At 33.9% G+C, this 17,032-nt stretch overlaps 1 long non-coding RNA gene across 1 annotated transcript; it reads left to right on the plus strand.

The window, feature by feature from the left end:
- Window positions 1-7,172: 7,172 nt before the first annotated feature.
- LOC129259733 (uncharacterized) lies at window positions 7,173-15,145 on the plus strand. Its single transcript, XR_010298359.1, has 3 exons — window positions 7,173-9,828; window positions 13,115-13,237; window positions 13,842-15,145. It is a non-coding gene; the product is annotated as an uncharacterized LOC129259733 (long non-coding RNA).
- The last annotated feature ends 1,887 nt before the right edge of the window (window positions 15,146-17,032 follow it).

The following is a 17,032-nucleotide window of genomic DNA, read 5'->3' on the forward strand; positions in this document are numbered from 1 at the left end:
TGGCAAATAAAAAACTGAAACCAGCCAGATGCTACAGAAATATAACGCAAATTACCAAGTTGAAAACTACAGTAAAATGACTACAGTAAAATGGAAATTCACACATGAAAAAATTCACTAACATAGAATCTTACCTTCTGAAAAATGTGTTTTAAAAGGGCCCTTGCTAACATCTTTAATCCTTTTAATCCACTTGATACACAAATTCATGAAACTTTACATAAAATATGCTCTTAACTTGAAGGAAAGTTACAAATAAGATACATCTAGCCTCTTGGATTCCCAAAGCACTATTCAAATAAGGGGCAGGTTAGAAGAATATGACCAGTTGACAGTACCTCTGACGTCTGAGGGGCTGATTCATCAAGGATAAGGAAAATGAAACAAACAAAGAATCTTAACCCTCTCCTAAAAGTAAAAGCAAAGGTGGTTTATGCTTGGACAGGCATTGGTGCTTAGGGATTTGTAAGGTACTTCCTTAGCAGACAGAAATAGAGGGGGTGGGAGAAAGAAAGACAGAGAGGGGGAGTGACAGACGGAAAAAGAAAGAGATGGAAAGAAAGATACATGTAGGGGATGGAGGGAAAGTGGGGCAGATGGAGGAGAGAGGGAGTCATTTTAAAACCTTTTTTTTTTCACTACAAACAGTTGCAAAATATCCATTACCCATACCATACCAAACCCATTAAATTATACGAAAAAATACTGACCCAAATTGTATTAAAGCTTGGAAGGAATCTGAACCAGAAAAAAATCAACTTCCACATCATTTCTGAAACAAATTTTTTTCATCATTGCGAATATAAAAAATCTCTATGTTCACAAACTAATCTTTTACAAATTCTTTACAATTTATCTCACCATTTGGTACAAACCTCATTTGAGCTAATACACTCTTGGGCCCTGTTGCATAAAAATTTATGTCATAATGACATAAATTTTGATCATGACATAAAATCATGCATAGCTTATACCGTTGACATAAATTTCGTTGCATAAAAAAATTTATGTATTGTTTTAGCTTATGACGTGAATTAATCATCATTACATAAACTGAATAGTCACGAACGAGCCTGTTGACATAAACTTCGCAAAAGGTGTCATTTTTCAGCCGCAGCAAGTCATTGCGAAAAAGGGTCTTCGGCTTCCCATTTTGACGGGAAAGAGGCATATTTTGGTATGTATCAAATTTTCATTGTTATATATCATAGATAATAAATATATCTCACGTTCTGACCCAAGTTCAAAGTTTTTAAGTATGAAGTGATCTTTTAAATGAATTATTATCGCCGTCAACTTATGCAATGATTGCTTGGAATATACTCCGGTGCTTTTAGCAGTACAACGCCGGTAGTGCTAGCCGGAGGTTCCGGCGTCTGACACAGACACATAATGCATGAAATCCACACCGTCAGAAAACAGTTTAAATCTTCACGACATTGGACATTGATTTTTAAGGTTCCGGTGTCTGATGAACATGGATAATGCTTGGAATAAACACCGACAGAAAACAATTTTATTAATCTTCACGACATTGGACATTGATTTTAAGGATTTTAAGCACCCTGGGCCCGCCCTTCTCGCTTCTGGAAAATTCTTAACATTAAAGACTAAAGTCATTAATCTAGTGAGTAGTGTTTCTAGTTCTAGAGTCTAAATTCTAACGTTAACAAGTTAGATCTAGCTAGGCCTAGATAAGACTAGACTTGTCACTAGACCCTCTACTAGTTGGGGCCTGGCCTAGAGTCTATTCAGCTCTGTCTCTCGGTCACTGACCGTCAGAGCCAGGCCAGGCCCTAGAGCTAGAGTCACTTCCTAGGGCCTGGCCCTAAACTAAAGTTAACTAGTCTAAGTCTAAGTTAGGGCCTAGCCCAGGCCTAATAATTAAGTTAGGCTATGATATGAGCATATGTTAGGAAAAAATTAGGATAGAGTCTAGGCATGGCCTACCTCAAGCGCCGGTTTGTATAGGCTCCACTACACTTCACTACCGCTACGATCCACTCGGATAGGTGGAGCAGGGGGTAGCGGTAGTGAAGTGTTGGAGCCTATACGAACCCTCGCCTGAGGTAGGCAGGACCAGGCCCAAGCTATACTGCCTTGGCCCCTTTTAAGTTCTAGTCTAGATTTACAGTAGTCAGTAGATCTATTCTGATCTAGTTTTCTATCTAGGGTCTAAGTTAGACTTAGACTAGACCTCCCAGGTCTAAAACTAGATCTAAGAAATTCTAACTTAAGTTAAATTTGTCTTGGTTAGCTGAGCTGGCCCTACCATTGTATTACTAATACTACCTTACTAGATCTAGGCCTACCCTGGTTTGGGCCTTGGTCCTGGCCAGGGAATGAGGTAGTGCAGCCCTGCCCCTGGACTGGGTCTGGCTTGGGCCCCTCCATTCATGCTTTTATTATAGATCAAAATCGGGACCTAATTCGGGACCTAATCTAGTACTTTCAATAGCAATACAAGAGATGTAGAATAGATCTAGCTCAGGCAGAACGAGCGAGCTTGTATTTTGTAATTTATTTGTCTATTTTAGGGACCAAAATTGAAACTGTCTTTACATTTTTTTATCTATTTATTTATTTATTTATTTTCTTTTTTTTGGGGGGTCCCTCTCCATTAAGAAAAAAAAACCCGAAGTAATTGGTGTGTAACAAAGGTGATAAAATCATTTAGAAAATCCTGGGTCACCCTCTGTGTTAACAAAGACTTGAGACTACTGAACAAAAAGGAAAAGAAGGGGGGAAATAGAAAAAAAAAACAATTACACACTGAACTAATTAAGTTTAACACTGAACTGAAAAGACATGTAACTTCACGAAAAAATTGTCTGATGAGACTGATGACTACATTGTATGTTAATATCTAATATAGATATTAAAGTACATCTTTGATGGATATTTTAGACTCTTCCAATTTATTAACAAAATCAATAAGTTGAACATGCAGTCAACAAAAAATGGATCTATGTATCCTTTGTGTTCTCTGATTTGAATATATTCTCTGAGAGCTGGCCGCTGCCCTGTAGACAAGCTATCTGTTTGATAAGTTTAATATACTTGTGAGGATAAAGCGCACATTTTAGTTCTTTGATTTGTTTTACAGGTTAAAAACCTTATCAAATGCCTTTTCTATTAATTTTCAAACCAGTGCACAAATAATATGCTTGGAGAAAAGGCATTTCCATTACCCGGCACCGGTAACTACAGGATTTGGTTTCTGATCTGTGGATAAAAATAACCCTGATAATTGAAATTCTCTTGGTGATTGTTATCAAGAATTTCTCATACTATATTTTGTTCCTTTTACCTATTTATTGTAAAGAGGATTTTTTTAGATCAATTATTAAAGGAGTGCTTCTAAAAAAAAAACCTTGGCAATTTGAAGTAAAGAAAATCCCTAATTTTTGTATAAATAATAGAAATATAGGGCCTACATTTTTCTTATTTATCAAAACCTATATTGATTAGAAGAATTCATATATTGCGTGTGTTAATCATTTTTCTAATATGTTTTTCTAACATTAAAAAAAAAAATTTTGAAGCCTAAATGAAACACTTGTACTCTCCTTGTAATATTGCACCCTAAGTGATAATAGGTGCAAAATTGACCTTTTTCTTATTGTTTGCACCCAGAAATGTTTGTTTGCACTATAAGAGGGGCAACATTTTACGTGTTAAGGTGCATAATACTTAAACATTAAAAAATGTTCAATTTTTAAAACCGTTATTACATGGTTCAAATCTGTGCCCTATATGGTGCATAACATAGCTTATGCTACACCCATAAAGGTGCATACATGAGCATAATTGCTCTAATTAGCACCCCTTATTGTATCAACCCCTAAGGTTCAAATTTGAACCCCGATTTTTAGTGTGTTCATCAAACAATTTCAAGGTTGAATGACTAGACCTTATTTGCCTTTGATGTGTATTTACAATGCACTCATGGATATAATTCATTTTTACACAGTTCTGATAATAGCCAGTAAAAACTGTACCAACACCCCTGTCAAATATATTTAACAAAATCTGTAATGATAAAACTATTTTTTTTAAAGAAGGGACTTCAGTTGTTTATACAAATTGCAAATATGAATTCATTCTCTTCTGTTACTATGAAAAATTTGGTATTCACTTTTCTAACAGGTGAACCACACAAATGGTGAGAAGAGGTAGAAAGAGAGAGGGGACAGCAACTGGAAGGAGATGGAAGTCCAGACACTCTGCCACTGTGTGCCATTGAACAAGAAATATCTCTTTGGATTAGGGGGTCAAGCTAGTATGAAGGTAAGTTTTTATATAAAGTTGTGTTTATTGAACATTCTACTTGTAAATACAAGTATACTGTTTGGAAATATTTATTTTTTATTTTTTTTTACTCTTAAGAGTGTTGTAAATGTGATGTACTGTTATATCAATTTTCAAATATGAATCTCTTTTTACAATTCATCCACATCTTGTAATAAATTCATCTTAAATTTACTCACAAAAATGGATATCAATCTCGTGAATTTTTTATAGAAAGTCAAGTTTCAATTGAGAACTGAGCCCTCTTAATATTTAAATCAATGACAATATAATTATGGAATGCATTCTCAAAAATATTTAAAGCAAGAACAATGTAACTCTTTAAAACGAAAACGAAATCTAGGTAGACTATTGGATCCATACTATTGTAACAATTATTTTCCACTTTACTTTTGCAAGAGATTCAGATTCAGTTGATTTATATTTTTTTATTAGATTCTCAACAGAGACAAACAATTTGAGCTTATAAGCTTAAGCACAATATAAGTGCATTCAAGAATAAGATAGTGGTAGTAGTAGAAAGGACAGGTGGGAAGTTGGTAACGTAAACATGACCTTGACCTCAATTTTGTGTTCTTGTATTTTCCCCCCATTCCTTGTTCTTCCCCTCTTTTGAAGTTCTCTTATATACTTCCCCCATTACTAGAGGTGAGTCGCCTACCCTGCACACTTGCCTTCCTTCAGTAACACCACACATGAACATTTTCTCCAATGATTTGATTGAAATGAAAATATTCTGACTACAATATAAGCGTATCAAAGGTAATGTTCGGAGACTATTAACCCATTTTTTATTTCACATTATTTTGGTTTTTTTTTATTTAAACCTGTGATTGCAATCTCAAAAGGCTCTTTCATAATCTTTCAGAGACATGTACATGTATGTGAACACTGTTATTATCAAGTTGAGTTGCTAAAGTTGTTTGCATTGATTCTTCTTATTTCAGATTGTTCAAGAGTCAAGACTGTTGAAGACATGGCGTCATGGACCTGGTTGCACCTGGCAAGGGAACTATATTACTTCACTGAAGTATTCACAAAACCCTTTAATAGTAAAATTAACATTAGTACTAATTTTCATTTTTCAAAGATAATCATAATATTGACATTGTGGATATCTTTTTATGATTGTTATCATAAAATTATTATAGTGTTAATGATGATAGGTCATAATAATGGAAATGAAAAATAAGTAGAAAAGAAGACGACAAAGAAGGAGGAGGAAAAGAAGAAGATGATGAAGAAGAAAAAGAAAAGGAGGGGTGGAAGAGGAGAAAAGGAGGAGAAAAAAATTGCATCACTGCGAGTTCATTCATGATAACAGAAATCATTGTCTCTTTTAAATGGAAATATTTATCAAAGTTCAAGTACACCCCAGAAAAAAATTTAACTTGAATAAATAGAGTATGAGTATGAATAGTAATCTTGAATTGCTGCTGACTTTTTACTTTATCTACTTCTCCATTTATTGTGTAAATGTAGATCAAAGGCCAAGTCCACCCCAGAGAAATGTTGATATCAATAAATAGAGAAAAATCAAACTAACATAATGCTGAAAATTTCATCAAAATCGGATGTAAAATAAGAAAGTTATGACATTTTAAAGTTTCGCTTATTTTTCACAAAACAGTGATATGCACAACCCAGTGACATCCAAATGAGAGAGTCGATGATGTCCCTCACTCACTATTTCTTTTTTTATTGTTTGAATTATACAATATTTCATTTTTTACAAATTTGACAATAAGGACCAACTTCACTGAACCATATAGTATTAAACAATACTAATTCCACACGTTGAGAGAGGAATCAATGGTTGTTCACTTGACAATGAAGAGAAAATTAGAATATTTCATACAATAAAATACAAAAGAAATAGTGACTGGATGACGTCATCAGTCTCATTTGCATACCGACCAGGATGGGCATATAACTGTTTTGTGAAATTAAGCGAAACTTCCAGAAAATGCCATAACTTTCTTATTTTACATCCGATTTTGATGAAATTTTCAGTGTTATGCTTGTTGGATTAATCTCTTTTTATTTGATCCAACTTTTTGTTGGGGTGGACTTGTCCTTTAAGCATACAAATGTGATATAGTTATTCTTGTTTTTTAAGATGTATTATTGTGCCATGTTTGTAGTTGTACACTTGATTGAGGTATTGTATTAATTTAGGATATGAATAATATATTTTATTTGAATCCACATACCTCTTTTAATCATGTTTATACAGTCATGAGTAAGGGACATGGGACAGGTGACAAGATTATATTGTTTTACAAATTTTAGTGTGCATTTATTTCAAAAGTAATAAATTTACATAAAATGTCATTCCTTTTGCTTCATCTCTTTGTTTAATTGCTTTCATTGAATCGGGAGGGGTGGGGTGTGGTAAAAATATGATTTGCCCCTCAGAACACACTTGTTTCCCTACTAAAGATATAGTAATTAATATTTGTAGAAAATTGTAGGATTATTTTTATGAACGCTAAATATTGTCCCATGAATTGTCAAATTGGGAAAATAGTTGATTAAAAATGAACATTTGAAGTAGCAATGGCGAGAAATGAAAAGGAAATTTCATATGAAAATGAGAAAGATCCAGAGATTCTAAGATTCCAATGTATAAGGAATGATGAGAGAGAGGGGGGGGGGGGGCGAGGTGAATTAGAATGGGAAAAGGGAAAAGAAAAAGTATAAATGTGGAGTCATTATCAAACAGAGATATAGAGAGATGTATAGAGAATTGGAAAGATAAATTTCGTGAATGATAGTGGGCCAATCTCGGAGGGAGAAAGATAATAAAAGGGATAACGAGGATAAAGCAGTTTTTTTTTTTTTTTTTTTTTTTTGGGGGGGGGGTTCATTTGATGAGAGAGAGATAGAAAGAAAATGGCCAGGTGCTCAAAGATGTAAAAATATAAATGATGGGTGACAGAGGTATGGATCAAGGGATAAAGATGCATGAATGTGTCCCAATTTAGGCACAAAGCTGTGATGAGTAGTGGCCCCTCGTGTGCACTCCTTGTATTTGGGCAATAAGTGTGATTTTTTTTAGTGGACACCCGCCCCATCTCCAATTGCAAGTTTTGGGCAAGGAAAACACCGTGCTCTTTGTCCTAACTAAAAAAAAAAACGAAGCCATCTGATTAGACCTTTGTTCGGAATTGAGGAACATTTTTATTTCGGCCTATTTATTTGTTTATTTTCTCTGTCAATTATTTTCTTGACGAAATTGCCCCGTTATGCTTCCAAATTTGTAACCCGCCCCAACTGCACAGGCAAGAGGGTTCCATGACACGCTTATAAAATACACAATTGAAATTATAAAGAAATGAAATAATGAACAAATCATTACAGGGATTATGCATGGTTGTCAATCGGTGTTCATGGTTTGGGGATGACTGACACAAAATTGTTCTCTGTGAAGAAGTTTTTTTTTAGTTTAAAGGGGTGGCTTTAGGAACTCATATTTTTATGGGGTAGACATGGTGTAAAGGGCAAAATTTACAAAAACTGCGAGCGAGCAAACATTTTGAATTTTTTATACAAAGTATAATTTTGTGATTGATGTTGATATGGTATTTTATAACATATATCATATTTCACTCTTTCTTTTCCTTTCTTTTTTTCAGACCAAATTTTTCATGATAATGATACCTTTCTTTTTCCAACAAGACTACTATATGAGAACTAGATTAATGATGCAGGCGCGAATTAAGCTCGAGCTGAGATTTTCGAAAAGAATGGGATGACCTCTTATATATCCATTTTGATGACTTTTTGATATTTCCCTTTTCTTTCCTCTTTTAAATTACAATTCGCATTTCTTTTGTATGTTCTCTAGGCCTAGTGCCTATTTTAGACCATGAACCTGAAAAAAGAAAATTAACAAAAATGAGGCGATATTAAAAAGGATGGTGAAATAAACGAGGCAAGCCCCATATGCACTTGGTTGGGGGAAGGGTAAATTAAACTAGAATTATCGATAAAGGTGATTAATACCCCTGCCCTGTGCCTTTACTATAGCAACAGTTTCCAACACGTGGAAAAAATGTCTTGCCCATCTTTACCCAAGACCTACATGTATGTGTGAGCAAGTCATGATAATTACTGATGAAGTAGTTTGAACCGCAAGATTTATGCCTAATTTTTGACATAATATATAGTGTTACCATGGCAACACGATTTTCGACACATGCAAAAAATATGTCCTGTACATCTTTACCTCGAGACCAATGTGTGAGCCAATTTTCATGAGAATCGGTTGGAAACTAATCAAGTAGTTGGAACCAATAGATTTTTACCTAATTTTGGGCCTGTAATATGTTGTAACCATGGCAACACGATTTCCGACACACACAAAAAATGTCTCTTTCACACGTTTACCTCTAACTCAACATGCTCAAAGTGTGAACCAAATTTTACGAGAATTGGTTGAAAATCGATGAAGTAATTAAAAGCCTGATTTTTTAAAACAATTTTTTGTCATATCATATGCCGTTACCATGGCAACATGATTTCTGACACACAAAATAGGTTTTGGAGCTAGGGGAAGCCCGGGGGGGGGGGGGGGGGGACAATCCAAATTCCAACACCAACGCCAACACCGGACTTGAAATCATCCAATGTGTGTACCAAATTTCTGAATCTGAATTTAGCACATAAGGGGCGATTCTAGACTGAAAGTCAAAGTTATTATCATTATTTTGGGAGGGAAGGGTGGTGGTGCTTGAAAAATATGCGACGTTGAAATAAATTAGGATATTATTATAAGGAAAATGTATAATCCTCAATTAAGCAAGCACATTAACTATTATGCTTAGGCCTAGCTTTGCTTATAAAAATAAGGGAAATATTTACGATTATTATTTTTTTAAATATTGTAAGAATACATCATAGGCTAATCCAATGACACAAAAATTATTTCGCAGGCCCAAGTAAAACTCAAAATATAATCAAATTACAAAGGGCATAATTATACAAAAATAATCGTAAAATTTCCCTTAAGTCACTTATTGCGGAAAGCCGCCGTTTATGTCTTGATTTTAATCACGACATAAATTTATGTCATTCAAATGGATTTATGTCATGATTTTATGTCGTGATTTAAGACATAAAGCTTTATGCAACGGATTTATGTCAATATTTGTGTTTATGTGATGATTTATGCTATATGACATAAATCGTGACATAAATCATGACATAAATCAATACATAAACTTTTATGCAACAGGGCCCTGTTGCAAAAAAATTTATGTCATTATGACATAAATTTCGATCATGACATAAAATCATGCATAGCTTATGCCGTTGACATAAATTCCGTTGCATAAAAATATTTACGTATTGTTTTAGCTTATGACGCGATTTAATCATCATTACATAAACTGAATAGTCATGAACGAGCCTGTTGACATAAACTTGGCATAAGTTGTCATTTTTCAGCCGCAGCAAGTTCTTGCGAAAAAGGGTCATCGGCTTCCCATTTTGACGGGATAGAGGCATATTTTGGTATGTATCGAATTTTCATTGTTATACATCATAGATAATAGATCTATCTCATGTTCTGACTAAAAATTAAAGTTTCTAAGTATAAAGAGATATTTTATTTTTAAATTAATTATTATCGCCGTCAATTTTATGCAATGATTGCTTGTAAACTCTCCGGCTGCTTTTAGCCGTACAACGCCGGCAGTTCTAGCCGGAGGTTCCGGCGTCTGACACAGACAAATAATGCATAGAATCAACACCGTCAGAAAACAGTTTTAAATAATCTTCAGGACATTGGACATTGTTTTTAAGGTTCCGGATGAACATGAATAATGCGTGGAATGAACACCGACAGAAAACAGTTTTAATAAATCTTCACGACATATTGGACATTGATTTTTAAGGTTTTTTTTAGAGCACCCCCGCCCTTTCTGGAAAATTCTAAATCTAATAGTTAGGCCTAGTTGGTAGTCTTTCTAGAGTCTAATTCTAACGTTAACAAGTTAGATCTAGTCTAGGCCTAACTTTAGATTCGACTAGACTAGTCTAGACCCTCTAGTTAGGGCCTAGAGTCTATCCAGCTCTGTCACTCACTGACCGTCGCGTCAGAGCCAGGCCCTAGACTTTCTTCTAGCCCTCTGTAAAGTACTAAGACAAACTAAGTAAGAATAAGTTAGGGCCTAGCCCAGGCCAGACCTATATAAGTTATAACAGAGCCTATGTTAGTATAGTAGATAAAAAAAATTAGGCTAGAGAGTAGAGCCTAGGTATGGCCTACCTCAAGCGAGGGTTCGTACGTGTATAGGCTCCACTATTATAGATAGTACGTACCGGTACTTCACTACTGCTACCGTCCGCTCCACTATCAGATACAAATGAGATAGGTGGAGCGGAGGGTAGCGGTAGTGAAGTGTATTGCCTATTGGAGCCTATAGTATACGAGCCCTCGCCTGAGGTAGGCAGGGCCAGGCCCAAAGCCTATATTAGCTATATTAGCTTGGCCCCTTTTAAGTTCTAGTCTAGATCTGCAGTAGTCAGTAGGCCTAGATCTATTCTGATCTAGTTTTCTATCTAGGGTCTTAGTTAGACTTAGGCTAGTCACTTGACCTCCCAGGTCTAGATCTAGATCTAAGAAATTTAAATTTGTCTTGGTTAGCTGAGCTGGCTCTACCATTGTATTACTGCTTTATTAGATCTACATGTAGGCCTACCCCGGTTTGGGCCTTGGTTCTGGCCAGGGAATGAGGTGGTGCAGCCCTGCCCCTGGACCGGGTCTGGCTTGGGTTCCTTCCATTCATGCTTTTATTATAGATCAAAATCAAGACCTAATTCGGGACCCAATCTAGTTTAGCAATACAAGAGATCTGAAATAGATGTAGCTCAGGCAGAACGAGCGATCGCTTGTAATTCATTTGTATATTCTAGACCTAGGGCCCAAAATTGAAACTGTCTTTGCATCATTAGTAAGCTAATCATTTGTAGGGCCTATCTATCATAGATTATCTAACACTATGGATCTACTAGAACTACAAATGTTACTTTAGATCCATTCTATGTCTAATCTTTAGCCTGGCTTCTTAACTCTGACTTTAAAAGTCAAATTGAGTCTAGTACTGTAGGTTCTAACTTAGATCTTTGGAAGGCGGGCCTCTGCTGCATACGCTACGGTGGTGGAGCCCCCTGGGTTTATGATAGAGCTATGGAATAGGGTAGTCTAGCTCTAATATTGTTTTCTAATGACAGGGGTAGAGGCCTAGATCTAGTCAAGATTCATCAGTTGGAAGATGTGCACTACAATAACATGTAGAGTATTAGACCCTAGGAGCAAGTTGGGGGGGGGGGGGGTCCCTCTCTGTTAAGCACAAAAAAAATGCAATGATTGGTGTGTATTGTGATAAAATAATCTAGAAAACCCTGGGACACCCTCTGTGTTAACAAAGACTGGAGACTACTGAACAGGAATTACGCACTGAACTAATTAAGTTAAACACTGAACTGAAAAGACATGTAATTTCACAAAAAACTTGTCTGATGAGACTGATGACTACATTGTATGTTGATATCTAATATAGATATTAATGTACATCTTCGATTTATATTTTAGACTCTTCCCATTTTTAACAAAAGCAATGAGTTGAACATGCAGTCAAAAAAAAAAAAAAAAAAAGATCTACATGTATGTATCCTCTGTGTTTTCTGATTTGAATATATTCTCCGCGAGCTGGCTGCTGGCCTGTAGCCAAGCTACCTGTTTGATAAGTTTAATACACTTCTGAGGATATAGTGCACATTTTAGTTCTTTGATTTGTTTAACAGGTTAAAAACCTTATCAAATGCCTTTTCTATTAATTTTAAACCAATGCACAAGTAATATCCTTGGAGAAAAGGCATTTCCATTACCGGTAACTACAAGATTTGGTTTCTGATCTGTGGATAAAAATAACCATGGTAATTGAAATTCTCTTGGTGACTGTTATCAAGAATTTTTTATACTATATTCTATTTCTTTTACCTATTTACTCTTAAGGATTTTTCAGATAAATTATTTAAGGAGTGCTTTTTTTAGAAAAAAAAACCTTGGCAATTTGAATTTTTAAAAATCCCAAATTTTTGTATAAATAATAGAATTATAAGGCCTACAATTTTCTTACCTATCAAAACCTATCTTCATTAGAAGTATTCATATATTGCGTGTGTAAATCATTTTTCTAACAGAAAAAAGGAATTTGAAGCCTGAATGAAACACTTGTACTCTCCTTGCAATATTGCATCCTAAATGATAAAAGGTGCAAAAATTGACCTTGTCATTATTGTTTGCACCCAGAAATGTTCGTTTTCACAATAAAAGGGGCAACATTTTACCTTTTAAGGTGCATAATAGTATTACTTAAACATTAAAAATGTTCAAATCTTTTAACCTTTATTACATGGTTCAAATCTGCTACACCCATAAAGGTGCACAAATGAGCATAATTGCTCTCATTGGCACTCCTTATTGTACCAACCCCTAAGGTTCAAATTTGAACCTTCTTAGTGTTTTCATCAAACCATTTCAAGGTTGAATGACTAGACCTTATTTGCCTTTGATTAGTATTCTCAATGCACTCATGGATAGAATTCATTTTTACACAGTTCTGAAAATAGCCAGTGAAACTGTCCCAACACCCCTGTCAAATATATTTGACAAAATCTGTAATGATTAAAATATTTTTTTTTAAGAAGTAACTTCAGTTGTTTATTCAAAATGTAAATATGAATTCATTCTCATCTGTATCTATTAAAAATTTTGTATTCACTTTCCTAACAGTTGAACCACACAAACGGTGAGAAGAGGTAGAAATAAAGAAGGGGATTGCAACTGGAAGGAGATGGAAGTCCAGACACTCTGCCACTGTGTGCCATTGAACAAGAAATCTCTTTTAGTATGAAGGTGAGTTTTTATATAAAGTTGTGTTTATTGAATATTCTACTTGTAAATACAAGTATACTGTACGGTAATATTTATTCTAATTTATTTTATTGTTTTTAAGAGCGGTTGTAAATGTGATGTACTGTTATATATCATTCATTTTCAAATATGAATCTCTTTTACAATTCATCTTATACAATTCATCTCAACAAAGAGACTAACAATGTGAGCTTACAAGCATAAACACAATATAAGTGCATTTAAGAATAAAATAGTGGTAGGAGTAGAAGGGAGAGGTCGCAAGTTGATAACATAAACATGACCTTGACCTCAATTTTGTGTTGTATTTTTTCGCCACATATGAACATTTTCTCCAATGACTTGATTGAAATGAAATATATTCTTACAACCATATAAGGGTATAAAAAATAATATTCAGAGACTATTAACCCATTTTTTATTTTACATTATATACATTTTTTTATTTAAGCCTGTGATTGCAATCTCAAAAGGCTTTTTCATTATCTTGAAGAGATACATCATACATGCACATGTATGTGAACACTCTACTATTATAAAGTTGAGTTGCTAAAGTTGTTTTCACTGATTATTCTTATAATTTCAGATTGTTCAAGAGTCAAGACTGTTGAAGACGTGACATCATGGACCTAATTGCACATGGCAAGGGAACTATCTGGCTGTACCCTGAAGTATTCTCTTTAAGATTTGAAAATTAACAAAAGTACTAATTTTCATTTTTTTCAGAGATAATAATCATTATATTGACATTGTGGATATCTTTTTATGATTGTTATCATACAATTATTATAATGTTAATGATGATAGGTCATAATTATACAAATGAATTATAAGTAGAAAAGAAGACAACCAAAAAGGAGGAGGAAAAGAAGAAGATGAAGAAGAGGAGGGTGGAAGAGGAGAAAAGGAGAAGAAGAATAAATAACATCACTGTGAGTTCCCCTTCATGATATTACATAAATATTTGTCTCTTTTAAATGAAAATATTTATTAAGCATAAAAATAGGATTTAGTTATTCTTGTTTTTTAAGATGTATTATTATGTATCATGTTTGTAGTTGTACACTTGATTGAGGTACATGTATTGTATTCATTTAGGATATAAATAATATGTTTTATTTGAATCCATGTACCTCTTTAAAGGTCAAATCCACCCCAACAAAAAGTTGATTTGAATAAAAAGAGAAAAATCCAACAAGCATAACACTGAAAATTTCATCAAAATCGGATGTAAAATAAGAAAGTAATGACATTTTAAAGTTTTGCTTAATTTCACAAAACAGTTATATGCACATTCTGGTGGGTATGCAAATGAGGTGACTGATGACGTCATCCACTCACTATTTCTTTGGTATTTTATAATATGAAATATGGAATATTCAATTTTTCTCCTCATTGTCAAGTGAAAGAACGATTAATTCCTCCCTGAACATATGGAATGAGCATTGTTTAATACTATATGATCAGTCAAGTTGTTCCTTATTGTCAAATCTAAAAAAAAAAATATATATATAGTATAATTCAAACAATGAAAAACAAAAGAAATAGTGAGTGAGGGACATCATCGACTGTCTCGTTTGAGTTGTGCATACAATGTTTTGTGAAAAATAAGCAAAACTTTAAAATGTCATAACTTTCATATTTTACATCCGATTTTGATGAAATTTTCAGCGTTTTGCTAGTATGATTTTTCTCTTTTTATTCAAATCAACATTTTCTGGGGTGGATTTGACCTTTAAATCATATTTATACAGTCATGATTAAAGGACATGGGACAGGTAACAAGATTACATTGTTTTACAAATTTTAGTGTGAATTTATTTTAAAAGTAATAAATTTACATAAAATGTCATTCTTTTTGCTTCATCTCTTTGTTCGTTTTTTTTATTGAATCGGGAGGGGGTGGGGTGTGGTTAAAATATGATTTGTTCCTCAGAACACACTTGTTTCCCTACTAAAAATAGTATTTAATTTTTGTAGAAAATTGTATGATTGTTTTTTTTATGAACTCTGAATATTGTCCCATAAATTGTCAAATTAGGAAAATAATTGATTGAGATGAAGATTTGAAGTAGGAAGGGCAAGAAATTAAAAGGAAATTTCATATAAAAGTGAGAAAGATCCAGAGATGCAAAGATTACACTGTATAGGGAATAATGAGAGAGAGAGAGGGGGGGGGGGGGCGAGGTGAAGTAGAATGGGAAAAGGGAAAGAAAAAGTACTATAAATGTGAAGGAGTCATTAACAGAGATAGATGTATTGAGAATTGGAGAGATAAGTTCCGAGAATGATAGTGGGCCAATCTCGGAGGGAGGATGATAATGAAAGGGGAAAAGAGGATAAAGCATTTTTTGTGGGGGATTACATTTGATGAGAGAGAGATAGAAAGAAAATGGTGCTCAAAGATGAAAAAATATAAATGATGGGTGACAGAGGTATTGACATATTATATAATGTTACCATGGCAACACGATTTCCGACACATTAAAAAAAAATGTCCTGTATTTGTCTTTACCTCGAGATCAATGTGTGAGCCAAATTTCATGAGAATTGGTTGAAAACTAATCAAGTAGTTGGAACCAATATATTTTTACCCAATTTGGGGCTTATAATATGTTGTAACCATGGCAACACAACTTCCAACACACACAAAATATGTGTCTCTCACACCTTTACCTCTCACTCAATGTGTGAACCAAATTCCAAGAGAATTGGTTGAAAATTGATGAAGAAATTAAAACTGAAAGTATTTTACCAATTTTTTGTCATATAATATGCCGTTACCATGGAAACATGATTTCTAACACACAAAATAGGTTTGGGAGCTAGGGGAAGCAATCGCAATTCCAACACCAACGCCAACACCGGACTTGAAGTCATCCAATGTGTGTACCAAATTTCTTGTTTAATCACATCTGAATTAAGCACAAAAGGGGCGATTCTAGACTGAAAGTCAAAGTTATTATCATTATTTCGGGAGGGAGGGGTGGTGCTTGAAAAACATGTGACGTTGATATATTAAATTATAATATTATTCTAAGGAAAATGTCCTATCCTCAAAAATTAAGCACAATAACTTTTATGCTTAGGCCTAGCTTTGCTTATAAAAATAAGGGAAATATTTACGATAATTATTTTTTTTAATATTGAAAGAATACATCTTAGGCTATCCAATGACACAAAAATTATTTCGAAACTCCAAGTAAAACTCAAAATATCATCAAATTACAAAGGACATAATTATAAAAAATAATCCTAAAATTACCCTTAAGTCACTTATTGCAGAAAGCCGCAGTTTATGTCTTGATTTTAATCACGACATAAATTTATGTCATTCAAATTGATTTATGTCATGATGTTATGTCATGATTTATGACATAAAGCTTTATGCAACGGATTTATGTCAATATATGTGTTTATGTCATGATTTATGCTGTATGACATAAATCGTGACATAAACCATGACATAAATCAATACATAAACTTTTTTGCAACAGGGCCCAGGACTATTAACTGTCATTTGGTCTAATACACAAAGATATGCTAATTTCCACTTCGTATATATTTATCATTTGTGCTAAATCAAATGAAAATTTGGTTCATAAACAGTTAATCTAAAATATATACACTTGGATTATTAAGCAGATGATAGACAAAATAGGTAGGGCCTAATTTGAAATTAGACAAAATGGTAATTAGACCAAATAGTTTAATAGTAGATGTTAAAGATGAACTACGATTACACCAAGTGGGATATTAAAGACAAAACGAAAAGTA

Source organism: Lytechinus pictus, chromosome 2 (assembly GCF_037042905.1).
Source record: "Lytechinus pictus isolate F3 Inbred chromosome 2, Lp3.0, whole genome shotgun sequence".
Lineage (NCBI taxonomy): Eukaryota > Metazoa > Echinodermata > Echinoidea > Temnopleuroida > Toxopneustidae > Lytechinus > Lytechinus pictus.